Raw genomic sequence first — 14,344 nt, forward strand, 5'->3', positions numbered from 1 at the left:
GGCCCAAGAGAACTCTTGTCAAATGAGGGCCTTTAAAGGTATTCCTTCCGCCTATTCTCCCCACAAAAGCCACAGATTCTATGATCTAAATGGGAGCGCAAGCAGCCTTCGTGCAACACTATTTAGACCTTTGCCGGCAGCCTAGCTCTTCAGCCAGTGCCCACGTTTGAGGACACAGACCCATTCTTCCCTATTCAGCCACAGCGGATCAAACCTAATGGCGTGAAATGGCGCGCGCACACACCTTTCAAAATAAAAAGAAAGAAAGAAGTGCGGTTACAAAAGCCGGCGAACTTAAACGTGCAACACAACCCTCCGAGAGAAGAGAGAAAATGACTTTATTGTGAAATAAATATCCTGCGGAGGTGGGTTTTCTTCCTTTCCCGCAGGTGCACCGTAGATAACACAACACCGAACGACAGCCGATGTACCAAGGAGGAGAGTTATCATCCTGCGCTTACGGCGCGTAAACAATGAAAAGCACAGCCGACCTAAACATAAGTGCCGGCACGGCCACTTTGAACGGCCGGCATGGTACTTGGTACTAGTTTCGGCGATCAACAAGAACGACCAAATCCAAGAAATAATAACAAAAAACAGGTGACGTCACTTCCGTGGGGCGCTCCAGCCGTCAGCGATCGGGTGAGGCTGGAGCACCCCGGGGGAAAGGATCCCCGGGGTGCAGCAGCCTTTGCCTTTTTTTATAGCGTTTTGTGCCGAGTGGTTGGTGGCGTGATTTAATCTGTTTTATCTATTTCAAGCTTAAATCATAGTTATAGAAGCTTTATGGGTGATGTCTACCCTTCTAACCTACGCGTGTGTTGAACATGGGGACCCCGGAAGAACGATCATCGCCGGATAAAATACTGCGCGTCAAAAGTGGATGACATTGCATCAGAACAAAGCGTGTTCGTGTGTCCGCGAGATGAAGACGACAGTGAAGGAGAATTTTACGTTGGAAACATCGTTTTTGCTCGGGTAAGTACGCATTTTTTATTATTCTGTATTTGGTTGGAATGAGTTCTGGTGTTTATGGGTCAGTAATTCGCTAGACCCCCATCTCGTTTGCTCTGAGAGCCTACGTGAGTTAGTATACTTGTTTGGCGCCCAGTCCACCGTTTCCGCAGAAGTCAGCATCAATTTACGCTGAAGCTAGACCTTGGCTACGATGCTCGCGCTATGGTACACGGCTGCTAATAATTTCACATCACGCAAGGCTCTTTAACACCGGGGCGTTTGTTTATGTGTCTCTCAAACAGTGCCTTTGCGGTTGCAGATCGCAGTCGCAATTTCGCGTGAGTGGCACAACGCTGTGATTAGTCCTCCCTCGTGAATACCCGCGGTATACCAAGAAATAACATGAACAGGAGGTTCCCTGGAAGTGCATGTGAAAACGCGTACACGTGATTCAATGGCTGGCGTCTCGTAGGTGTTGTGAAATCTCTCCCCCCCCCCCCCCCCTTCACTAATTCCGTGCAGTGCGCTTCGCAGCTATTGCGCTCGCGAGACCGGCGACCGTACGCCTCGCGGTCTTCGGGCCGCGATATGTGTGCTGTTCTCGTGAAGCTCGACAACAGCGAAATTGCCGTACTCGCTCGCCAACGCGCCCCGACAGCGTACGCGTCGACCGGGTGCTGACGGAGTTGTGCTGGAAGAAAAGCAGGCAAGAGATGAGGGCGCACGAGGTGTAGTTAAACATGAGAATTTACAAAGTGCAAGGTGGAGAAAATAGTATGCAAGGGCCGGAAACGGTGAGAGAGTTCGGGCCGCGTGCCAGCGAGCGAGTGCGGTAATTTACGTTGCCGAGTTTCACGAGTCCGGCACGAATATGACGACGCCCGTCTGAGAGTTCATAGAGGTATAGAATTCACATACGTGCAAATTGAAGGTGAAATGCGCGCATGTGGCCTCGCAGGGAGTTAGCATAGTCTCGGGGTAGTGGGGGAGATTTCACAACGCCTACGAGGCGCCTGCCGATTCTGTCAGAGTAGCTCTCGTGAAGTCTGGGGCTTGATATCAGAGGCATATATATTGTTTAAATTAGTGCAGAAAATTGAGCCAATTCGCAAGTTCTCATTTTCGCAAAACCGCAGGCCATACAGAGACTAACAAAAAAGCTGTAGGCACTCACTCAACTCGATTTATATGGGAGAATTGAACGTGCAGATACAAGTCAGACATTGAAATGGAGGAGCCTCAACTATCACACACCAGTTCCGATTGAAAGCAAGGGATACAGATGAGCTGCTAGCATACGTTCCATGCAAATTAGCTCAGTAGCTAGCTTTGCATATATCATGCATACCCCACTCACAGTACCTGCGGGTCTAATAAATACATTCTTACTGTGACCTAAATTTCACTTGGGGTGTTCCGGGAATGCTCTTATTAGTGCCTTGGAGGTTACTGTCTTTAAACGATTAAAAATCTACTTGATGTAAGCATTCGTGCTTTGTGTGTGCTCTTCTTGTATTTCAACAAGTGTCAGCACACTCACAGATTATGCACCTGCAGGTGCTGCTGCTGGCTGTCCTGGGTCAGCTGCCTTCCAGTCCAGTTTCAAAGGCTTTGCCAGGGCCTCCCTTGGCCAACCGACACTGCACCTGCTGTACCCAAGTACTGCCTGGCCTTTCGTTGGTGCTCCGTACGCTTTGCCGCCAGGAATGGTCATTCATCCATCATCTGGCCGCTTGGACCACCCGTTCAGAAGTCAGCGCATTTGCTCGACACATCGGTCCAGGCACTGCTGCCATATCGGTGCACCCACCGATTATGTATTTTCAGGTTAGTTATTGCATGTTGTGGAACTTGCCATGATGTATACCTGTTAGCAGTGCTGTGGCCTCTGATTATTTGAAACATTTTCATGAAGCAGTGCTGTGCGTATGGAGCGTGTCATTGCTTAGCAGAGATATTGAAGAGAATCTGGGGCTGACGACTAAAGGGCAAGAAGAGAAATTGAACTGACTTTGAAGCAAGCATTCGTATGTAATCAAGCCAAGCAAACATTTAGGATCTTTCGATATGGTTTTAAACTTGCAATACAAACTGGTCTACTTCAGATCATACTGGTAATAATCATACTATACCGAAAAGTACATCCCGCAGTCTGTAGAATTCTGACAGCGCTTTTTTCGCAGTCTCTCATGACAGGCACTAATCTCAATGGTTGGAAGATAGTCGAGGTAGCACCAGTCTTTAAATCAGGAGATGGTACTTCACCATTAAATTTCCCTAACAAGCACCATAGGCAAGGTCAGGAAACATTTCATCCACTCTCAGGTCGCTAATTATTTATAAAATCACAATATCACATTCGAGTATCACCACGGTTTTCACAAGGGTTACTTGAGAAACACAACTTTCAGGATTTGTTCACGATCTACATTGATCCATTGACACAGGCTTACAAACTGCGGTAGTTTTTCTCGATTTTTCTAAAGCATTCAATCGCATTGCACACCACAGACTACTTCTCAAACTTCACCCTAATGTCCTCACTTGAGCAAAAGATTTTCATTCTTCTCAAATGCAGTTTACTTCTAATAACTATATACTTCTTTTGCTCGTGCCACTTTGTTGTCCCCCCAGGCAGGTTGCTTGGTCTATCTTCCATGTTGCATATCCTCCCATGTAAGTCTATTTGCAGATGATGTTGTAATTTATCACACAATTTCTTTCAACTACTACCGTCAATGCTTTCAATCTGATCTTAGCACAATTAACTCCTGGTGCTGCAAATGGCTAATGTCGCTTATCTCTAAAACAAAGTGCATGACTTTAACGGTGGCAAGTCTCGGATTGTAAATACTTACTTCATTAACAACAGCCTGATTACCTCTTGAGACAAAGGTGTTTTGGTAGGCCGGTAGGGGAGGGGGGATTGCATGGTGGATTTCAAAAGGTACATCGATTGGGAAAATAAGACGTGTGATTAATATTTTCATTTGCACTCCAAAACTCGCTTTATTTCATATGTTTAACCCACTGCCGTGGCTAGGGTGGTGTGCTGTGGAGGCGAATGTCGGTTAGATATCGCTTGGTGTAGCCGCTTTTCAGATGGAGGCAACACGTAAAGACGCCCGTGTTTGGAGATTTCGATGCGCACAAAAATACCCAGATGATCAAAATTAATGCGAAGCCTTCCCCTACAGTGCTCCCCATATCCCAAGTGTAGCTTTGGCGTGTTAAACCACCGTTTTTTTTTTTCATGTTTTTGGTATAGTACCAGCTGCTGCAGCAGGTGCAACTTAAAGGTAAAATTATACATAATGTTTCCAAGAGCTAAATATAAAGGCCATATTGAAGTGCGTTTATGGGTCTATCTCATAGCAGTAGTGAAAGGTTATATACTCTGGTGCAGGTTAAGAACGCCAATGGCTCATGTGGTGTAGTCCAGTGTTTGATGGAATGCCGTGTAGGCAGGTAGAAGCATTATTGCAGTAATGAAACGTAGGTCACTGACCAAGTCAAGAAAGCCATTTAACGGTTTGTTGCTTGTTCACGGTGAGCATGTGTCGTGGAAAACGAAGCTATATATTGGGCATTACGCGGCGCAATGAGTTTGCATAGATATGGTGCAGATTGCCATCCATTATGTTGATAATGTTGGGCGTCGTCTGAACAATGAGGGACTCGAGCAGTAATCGAGAAGATAGATTGCACTCAGTTGTCAGTAATTTTGTCTTGTTCCAGTCGACCACGTGTCCCGTCCTCTCATGGTGCTCTGCCAGTGGACTTGTTTTTGCATGGCCCTTGTTCACTTCGTTCCAGTGCTGCATTAATCTTCTGTGCAGATTGCCCGTTTCGCCAATGTACACTGATTTGCATTCAGCGCATGGAATCTAATAAACAATACCCGGAAGCTTGGAGCGTGAGAGGGGGTCTCTCACGCTGACAATGTCAGAACGCAGCTTGCTAGTGGGCACATGCAAAATGTATGCACTGCGTGTCTTGAAAATGTGTGCGAGAGTTTCACCGATGTGTGGGACGTAGGTAATTGCTGCACGTTTTGATGCAGTCGTTGTCCTGAATATAATGCCTAAAGCATTATATTCAGAAAGAAGCGAAGAGGGCGACTAGCAAGAATCCACATTGACATTAGCAGGCAGAAGCGTCCACAAGGCCTGTGTCAAAACGTGCTGCAATTCTCGTCCTACACATCAATCAAACTTTCGCACGCATTTTCAAGAAACACATTGTGCACATCGTGCAGGTGCCCACTAGCAAGCTATGTTCTGACATTGTCAGCGTGAAAGACCCCCTCTCACGCTTCAAGCTTCCAGGTGTTGTTTATGTTTTGAACAAAAAAAGTGCCATTTAAACGTGACACCTCCTTCCTTGCCGATTTCTGATGCCTGATTGTTCAGTTTGTGGGGATACGTTTAGCAGATTGCTCACATGTCTAACCTGTATTTGTGCTTGAGCAGTCAAACGCTGATGTTAGCAGTGAAGTAGGTGAAAATTGTACTTTGATTGTAGTTGTGTGCAGATTACCTACATTGTGTTGATTCGTAGAAAAGCAAAATTGAGGTAACCCTGCTAACTGTTCCGCATTGCAGCATTTTATTATGCGAACGTTAAGGAGTTCAGCTGCTTGTTAAAGGTGAAATAAACAGTGGTACAAAAAGAAGAGCATCTACTAAACAGAAATATCTTCACAATCGCAGGATGCCAACGGTCCGCCTACCAACTTGTGTCCTGCATCGTTTCTGCTGGCTGGAGCGGTTCATGGAGCATTTTCCAGCTTCTCAAAGTTTGTGGTCAAGCGCTCCTCCAAGTGAAAGATGCCGCAGAGGGATCTTTTGTTTTAATGCCACAATTTCACGTGCTCAGCAGCAAATTTACTCGTAGGGCTTTTTAAATATTCATCACCCAAGAGGGCATGTTACCTTCGTCTTCGGTGGAATGTGTCTGCACTCAGGTTATTTGTGACAGAAACAAGTGGACCACGTCATGAGAGTCATTGAGGCCTTGTTGATTGTGCATGCTTCTGAAATGACATTTTCATTAAGCTGAATACTTTCCACATATTACGATTTGTGAACAAATTATGGTAAAAGTCATGATTATTTGTACTACACTGCAGGAAGGAAATGCCAACATACGTTTTAAGCACCTCTGATATTTCAGATCGTTGGCTGGTGAGCAATAAAACAAAACTGAATTTTTTTTAAAGTAAAATCAAATATTCGTTGTCACCAGTGCATGACCATAGTAAAAGCTATCTAGTCACCAAATTAAGAATTAGACACGAAATGCCAAGAAAAATAGGGAAATAAACTAGACAGCTGGCTACAATAAACCAATTCGTAAAATTCCTCAATGTCTATCAAGTGATGATTCAGGCGGGTTAGTTAAGATGTCAGTGGGTTTACACACCCAACTTGCAGGGAAGCACATGAGCTCCCAATATTAACATGTTTTTAGTGAAGACCGTCTTCCTTCATTAAGCTGCTTTGCACATTGATGCCAGTCTGATAAATGTCCTGAATTTTTGTTATGATCAATCTTTGTATGGGAACCATATATTTTTATATGATGTCGCTGTGTATTTCTGAAACTGTATCTAGTCACTAATTCCAATTTGTCGTGGTCAGGTTTTTTCAACTGATTCCTAGCTTTTTTAACAATTATGGTATATTTTGTGTGCCTAAAGGAATGCCTCATTGCATGTTTAGCCTATGTAGTGTTGAAAGCGGACATTTTGCTTCAAAGTGGAATGTCGGGCTAGCAACAAGGTACTTCGCGTGCTGCTCACTTTCATTCATGCCATTATTTTTTATATTATCATTTAAAATTAAAAGCCAACCAATTTGCTGTCGTTTTAATTTTGTCACCTACTTTATACTTTCTTTTTTTTTCAACTTTGTGTAAGGATTGACTATCCATATTTTTATGATACCAAGGCGTTGGACTGGGCTAGCTGGTACATGTTTGAATGGATGAAAAACCATAGGAAAACCCAGGACACAGAAGAGAACGACGGGACAAACTTGTGCCGTCATTCTGTTTTAACTGTTTCCTGTGTTTACCACTGGTTTTTTATGCATTCAAACATTTTTTATGAGTTTGTTGAACAGTGATTAGTTTAGGTGTGTTCAAACAATTGTTGGCTGCGAAAGCTCCCTGTAGCATTTGTATAAGTGCTCTCTGCTTTTTTTTTGAGCCAATACCCCACCACCAGTCTTCATGAGGTGGTCTTTTGTAGAAATAAGTTGAAATAAATATTTGTTTGCATTGCTTTACATGTTTTGAAAGAATTTCTTGTTCATTCTTGTTTCATTCAACCCCGTTTCAGAATCCTGCTTAAGGCATTTCCTCTGTTATTTTTTTTCAGAACCAGGAAGGGTGCTCATCCTCGGTTCTTGCTGAAGCAGCAGTATCCATACTTCACACGTGAGCTCTGAACACACAGTAATTATGGTATGAAACATTCTACCAGTATAAGCCTGCTTTGTAGACGTCATTGTAGATGTCAAAGCTCTTGACAGTGTAGTCCAATGTCTGGTGTAACGGGCAATGTCTACAACTTGTAAAAATTAATTTTGTGGCTATAATGTTTGTGATTATTTTAAAATGCACGTCAACTACTATTTAGAATCGCTGTCTAAATTGGCAGCCATTTTCCTGGTGGATACAGAAAGTGAAAAAGCGCATGTGTAGAGATTTCAGTGCACCTTAAATGTCCCAAATTTGCTAAAGCTAATCCAAAGCCCTCCTTGTGGTGCACTTCATATCCCATGTACAGTTTTGCGTAAAAACAGCTAAAAATTTATGATCAATTAAACTTATTTTAATGTTTTTAAATGCAAATATTCTCAGTTTAAGCTGCCATATTTAGAGTAAAATATTTTGTAACAATTATATAGCTACCAAAGGTTTACAGAAAAGCTTTTTGCTTTTGGTTGTGCACCTTCTTATCAAAAGAAAAATGTTGTTAAGAAAGGCAGAAGAAACCCAACTATGGAAATTAGCAAACCCTAAAGCTGCGGATAGAATGAATGTTTTGTAGAGAATCTTTTGCTGATTTCAGTTCTAGTCAACTCTAAAAAAGTCTATCGACGTAGAATGCTTACCGTGAGGCACCTCGTAATACTAGCCAAAACTAATGGGCCCTGGCTGTTGGCTTTTCATTTGCAACAGTGACAAATGACCCCACATCCACCGGCAGGGACATAATGCAAGGCACCATGTACAAGCTAGCCTCATGATAAAATAATGTTTTCTGAACAATGGCATTACATTTCAACCATGGGCTTCACCAGGGAACTTGTATGCATTGTTCTGTGATGTTTGCAGTTCTTGTTATTGCTATGTGGGGTCATTTAGTCTAAAGGTATGTTTATAAAACTCCAAATACCACCAAACCTTGCAAGTGCTGTACCATATGAATATTTTTCCGTAAAGCAAAAATAATAATGCAAACGAAAATAAATGGCTTGGGTACCCAACTTTTATAAGTAGATTATGAGCCGCAGTACGGAGGGAACTATATTATGAGCCGCATTACGGAGGAAACTATACATTTTGCATTTGGTCTTCCTTGATATTGAACCTTCCTGCTCAGCTCAAGAATAAGGCACTAAACATTGCAGGTAGCTACCTTGATTGGAAGTTTGATGCAATACTAAGAAGCCAAGGGTTTTAAGGTTCAAGGAAGTTTTGTGTGGTTGAAGTGTTGCACACCTAATTGCTTTCACTGCACAGCATGGTTAGGCTCTGCAGTGAATCTCGAAGGATGTGTACTGCAGTTCGGCAAAGTGAACATATAATTGGTTTTTTACGAAGTTTTGGGTAATCAACTACCTCTAAAGTTATAACTGTACTGAGATGTGGCTCCTGACTTTTTAAATTGATGTTTTAACAATCGGTGACACAAGTTCAAGGAAATTATCAGCTGATGTTGAGCTTCAATGGAATGTCTCACAGAACCGAGCTTGGAAAGCACGAATGTTTCATACCATAATCGTGTGTGATATTGTGCAATATGTGGTCTCACACCTGCTGCACCTGTGAACCGAGGATGACGCACCCGTTTTGTACCCCTTTAGGTGGGTGCTTTTGCAGAAGATGCTCCTACAGATTGGGGTGCTAAGTAGCACCCTAGGATACTTTTAGGCGGACAAGGGTGTTTATAAGGCACCTGTCTTCTGGGGTGCTTCACAGAGGGTGCTCCTGCGGCGACAAAATCCAAGCACCCTAAAGGGCGTAAAATATTCAGTTTTTAGGGTGCTCCTGCGGCGACAAGCTGAAGCACCCTTTTGGGCGTAAAAATTTTTAGTGTGTACTCATGCGTGACTCAAGTTTTTCTTTTCACTCAACCAGCATGCCTTAAACATTACAACTATGCAACACCTAATTTGAAGACAAGGCTGAGACATCCGAGGTACAAATAGCCTCGCTTACTGAGTACCATCAACACTTATGCATATTCCTTTTTTCCATACATCACCGGAACGCATTAGCAGAATCTGCCATCGAATCTCGCAGTTTCTGAATTTGAGCACCGCACCCATACAGTACCAAGTACAAATAAATCCTAACTATGTTGTTAATAGTTTCAATGCATGTTCGCATACATGTGGGTGCAGTTTGTCATTATATTTCTATCTCTAGCCTTTATTTTATTGCATTATTTGCGCATTATCTGTGTGCGTAGTTAGTGAACAAATTTAGACGTGCACGATTATGTAAGTGCTTTTGTGGTGGCATATTAATACAAGGATTTTGTAACGTCACCCTGTATCGGCCTCAGCGGCCAACAGTATCAGTAAATAAAAAAAAAAGAAACTCATTTACAGCGAACATGTATATTTTCAGATTTTAGATATTTATTTTACATATTATATTAACATAGCTGACATAGGTACAGACATACATGGTGACGCGGCCTTTTATATAACGAGCTTATTTCTGGCTGTTTAATCCCCCGAAACAAAGGTCGTCGGGGTGGTAAAAAACAGAAGTGTTCGCAAAACAAAAAGGCGGTGGTTTAAAGAGCTATTTTTACAGTCCGGCAATATGCCTGACTACAAAGCAGTGAACACGCTCATACCCCCCCCCCCCTCCCCACCGCAAGGAAAAGAAAACACATAAAGAAGACAATGCAAAAAAAAAAAAAAATCCCGGCAGCAGCTCTCACTGGTTTGGCTTCACCTTCACTTGCTGAGCATCATGTGCGAACTGCTGTCGTCGAAGCCTCATTATTTTTGCGAGTAAAGAAATGCACGAGGCACTTAGAAATGAGTGGATCTTTTCTGTTGTTGTGCCCATGAAATGAGACGTGCATCCAACACACTGCAGTTCAGTTGCCGAGGAGTATGCTCTCTATAATATCTGGACATACATTGACGCGCTATTTATCTCCATTCACGACACGTTCACCCAGCTGGCGTGAAATCGTTTTTTTTGTTTAGATACGCAGACGGGCAGGAAATAAAAACTCAATTCGCTAACTTTTTGGGGGGAATGGTAGGCTTCTCGCCCGCAAGTAGGCGTCAGAAGACAAGCGGAATAGCGATGCTTTGTCGCCGTTTCCTCTGTAGCCAGATCCGCAGGCAGGAACGCAGTAACAGTATGACTGCTCACGCGAAATTTTTCGGCACTCACAAAATTCCAAGCCCAATTCAGGGGCACACGACAAGTAAAGCGAATGCGGCGAGCCTTCGTTCCCTGACGAACGCCCTCCGACCGCTCCCCCGGCGGCCCTCCGATCAATGCCAGCGCCGCGGTGCGGCCTCCTTGGGTAGCGCACGAAGCTCTCCCATACCGTGACGACGGAGTTTCACGACCAGAAAAGCATTGGAGGCTTCTGGCAATAGTCTGTTCTGTCAGTTCAAATTACAGTTTCACAAGGTGCACAAACAGGAGCATTCCGGTGAGGATGGGAGATCTTGCTGTCCAGCCCCGCCTTGAAAGACCAGCAAACACTGATCACCAGGGGCCAGGAGGCCCTGGAGGCATATGGTACCCGAGAAAAGGGAACCACCCCATATAGCGCTTAAACGCTACTATTAAATGCTCATTAAAGTTGTTCCTCCTCCTCCTCCTTGGCTTTGCAGCAGAGCACTTTTCACTGGCGAACACACATCTCTAACAAAGATGATTGAACCCTTTAAGATCAATATTTAATTGCTGCAGTAATGATCTAATTCATGGGAGCACAATTTCCATGAAAATAATTTGAAATCGCTGCCAGTTGATGTAACGCGTTACACCGTGCGGCGTAGTACTGCTGAAATGCCCGTTATAACGGAAAGTCAAACGAAGCCCACCGGCTTTGCTTCCAGATTCTGGTTCTTCGATTGTAACATGCAGCAAGAAGACGCCGTCTCGACGTAAAGCCAGTGAGTTCAAAGTGCGATAGCGGTTTTTAAGTAGTCATAAATTTTCAATGAGTGTAGATGTCGATTGTTGTCGCATTACTCAAACGTATACGACTGAGTTAATTATGTATGTACGAATTTGACATGGCTTAAAAGTTACCCGCCGCACAGCGATGAACATATACCGTATTTACTCGCGTAATGATTGCACCCCTGGAGTTCGTTGTCAAAATACGAATTTTTATTTCCCGCGCAATGATCACACCCTGAACTTGCCGCAGCAATATGTCGTATGTGTGCCAAGTCTAGTTGAGGATGGTCGTGCTTACCTATGTTTCCTCCTCTTTCAAAGCGGACATGGCTACGTTATTGCCACAGACTTTGCGATATTAGCGATATCGGCAAGCATAAGCACGTTATTAGTGCGGAAGAAACTCTCACTAAATGCACATAATGTACTCACAAGACGAAGAAAAAATCGCTCAGCTTGCTGCTTCGGCAGCCGTGTCTGTTTCGATGTCCCGCACTGTGACAACAGCAGCCACTTATTAGTCGGCCTGTTCTCACCTCGCAGCAAACTCGTTCCGGCGCGTTCCGTAATTCATGAAAACACTGTATTTTGCGTCACTTTGCAACGCGGCTTTCGGTGGTCTGTGGAGTTTTTATTGTGTTTTTATTTTTTAGGTTTATTATGTTCATGAGACCTATCGTAAAAATTCTGACCTGCGACTTGCGTGCGTTTTCTGCAGTAAAACATTTTTCGCGAAAAATGAATCTCCCGTAATGAATGCAACCCTAAATTTGCATTATATTTTTGAAAACAAAAGTGCGATCATTACGCGAGTAAATACGGTAAACTCTTTTTTCTTGGTATATGCTATGACAGACGAGATTACAAAAACACGACACGTAAAAAAAAAAAAACGAACAAACAAAGATCCCCACAACACCGTGTCTGCTGTGGGTTTTTTCCATGCCCTGTCTTTTGTACCCTATCTAGCGTACAGAACAAATAACGTGGCACGTCATGATGTTAGGAACCATGCTTCTATGCGTTCGTGTGCTTGGTGTGCCGTCGCCAACAATCGGCTGGACGCCAGGGACGCGGGTTCGATTCCCGGCCGCGGCGACCGCTTTTCTGGTGAAGGCGAAAAGCGAAAGCAACCCTATGATCGACATTTTGGCACACGTTAAAGATCCTCAGGCGGTCAAAATTAATCCGGAGCCGTCCACTACGGAGTGCCTCATCACCTGTGTAACGTCGGCGTGCTCAACCCCCCAATCAATCAATCAATCAATCAATCAATCAATCAATCAATCAATCAATCAATCAATCAATCAATGAAAACAATCGGCTGGATTCGGGAGCACAGCCGAGCGAGCTCTTCGCTTTCACCAATCCTTCCCTCGAGCAGAGACTGAGGCAGGAGACAGTCAAAACAAGCAACGAGAGCGCAAATGACATCAATATTCTCTCGCTAGTCGGGCAACGGGATTTGAGGAAGAGGAGTTATCATTAGCGTGACAGTGCTGGAGTCTTCGGCAAAACTTGGCTCCACTCACTCACACTCACGAAGAAAAATATATTTTTCCTCATGCACTCACTCACACTCACGCTCGCCAGTCGTCCTCACCACTCGCCATGACCACTCACACTGACCTGCGCTCACGCTCACTGCTCGCCGTCACCACTCGCACTCACTCGCGCTCACACTCACCACTCGCCATCACCAGTCGCACTCACTCACGCTCACCACTCGTGCAGCAGACCCTCCAACCGAACAGTATTAGTGCATTACAGCGTCAGAAAGCCACCAATATCATATTCCTAAATCAGCACGCCCCCAGAGAATCATTTCTAGGGTGCCCCATAGCAGGAGCTCAGTGACAACATATTTTTGAAGCTAAACGCAACCCCGCCATTTAAAGCCATCACAGCAAGCGCCTCCTGCGAAAAATAGCCGACAGCGAATACAAGCGCATTAGTGGCGCTCACCGCTGTAAGCCCCGCAAATGGCGCGAGTAGTGCGAGTGCACTCGCTAGTGGTGAGCGGGGCTCACGGCTAGTGGCACTCGCACTCGCGAGTGCTAAGCGGGGCTTCCCACGAGTTGCTCTCGCACTCGCGAGTGGTGAGCGGGGCTCACTGCGCGCGGGGCTCGCTCCTCACTCGCTCTCACACCCGCCAGTCCAAAACTATGGCGAGGCTCACTCAGCGCTCACTCATGAGTGGTGAGTGGGGTGTGTGTGAGTGTGCACTCGTGAGTGAGCCTGCCGACCTATGGCTGGAGACGCACCTTTTTGGGCGGCAGCAATCCTGAGTCGCTGCGAAGGAACCACCAAGCCGACTGTATGACCGCTCCGATTGCTCCACCTATGTTTTATGGGCTAACCAAGCGACGCTCGCACGATAAAAAATCGAAAGCCGGCCCAGAGAAATACCACGTTGGTTAAATATTCGGGCAGAAGCCATCGCTGAGGCTAGTGGCATCCATCTGCTTGTGTGTAATATTTGTGTCGACGAACTGCGCGCCCGTCCCCCTCCTCCCCCTCCTACAATAATCCACTCCCTCCGCCCTTATCGGTTTGAAGTTAAAATTTCCCCTTTCCTTACGTTTTTTCCTTCGCGACATAAAATATCACAGGTCACAAAGTAAACTGGCCATACCTGAGGGACCGGTGACAGCAAGCCGATGGGCTCTGAGCAAGCTGGCCGATTTATTTACTGCTTATTAATAGAGAGTTATAGCAGAGGGGAAAACCGACCCCGGTATAGGCGAACGCCGCTACTGCGCTTGCGCAGAGGCGGAAAAACTGCTTGTGCGCATGCGCAAGTGTACCGGGTACAGTACCGGGACCAGTTCTCCGTTCTGCCATAACTCTCTAATGGCACCCCCCTATTATCGGGGTGGAGGCGCATGTGACATGTCGTCAAAGGTTTGAATACGCCCATGTACTTGAAAAAGTTGCAGAGGGTCCCTAAGTATGTTCTCATGAGACGAGAGCGTGAAAGCTTTCC

At 44.9% G+C, this 14,344-nt stretch overlaps 1 long non-coding RNA gene across 1 annotated transcript; it reads left to right on the top strand.

Moving 5' to 3' along the window:
- Positions 1–702: 702 nt before the first annotated feature.
- Positions 703–7,247, top strand: LOC144145805 (uncharacterized). Its single transcript, XR_013317594.1, has 3 exons — positions 703–978; positions 2,515–2,784; positions 5,670–7,247. It is a non-coding gene; the product is annotated as an uncharacterized LOC144145805 (long non-coding RNA).
- The last annotated feature ends 7,097 nt before the right edge of the window (positions 7,248–14,344 follow it).

Source organism: Haemaphysalis longicornis, unplaced genomic scaffold (assembly GCF_048455015.1).
Source record: "Haemaphysalis longicornis isolate Haplotype H1 unplaced genomic scaffold, Haemaphysalis longicornis Haplotype H1 scaffold_7, whole genome shotgun sequence".
Taxonomy (NCBI): Eukaryota; Metazoa; Arthropoda; class Arachnida; order Ixodida; family Ixodidae; genus Haemaphysalis; species Haemaphysalis longicornis.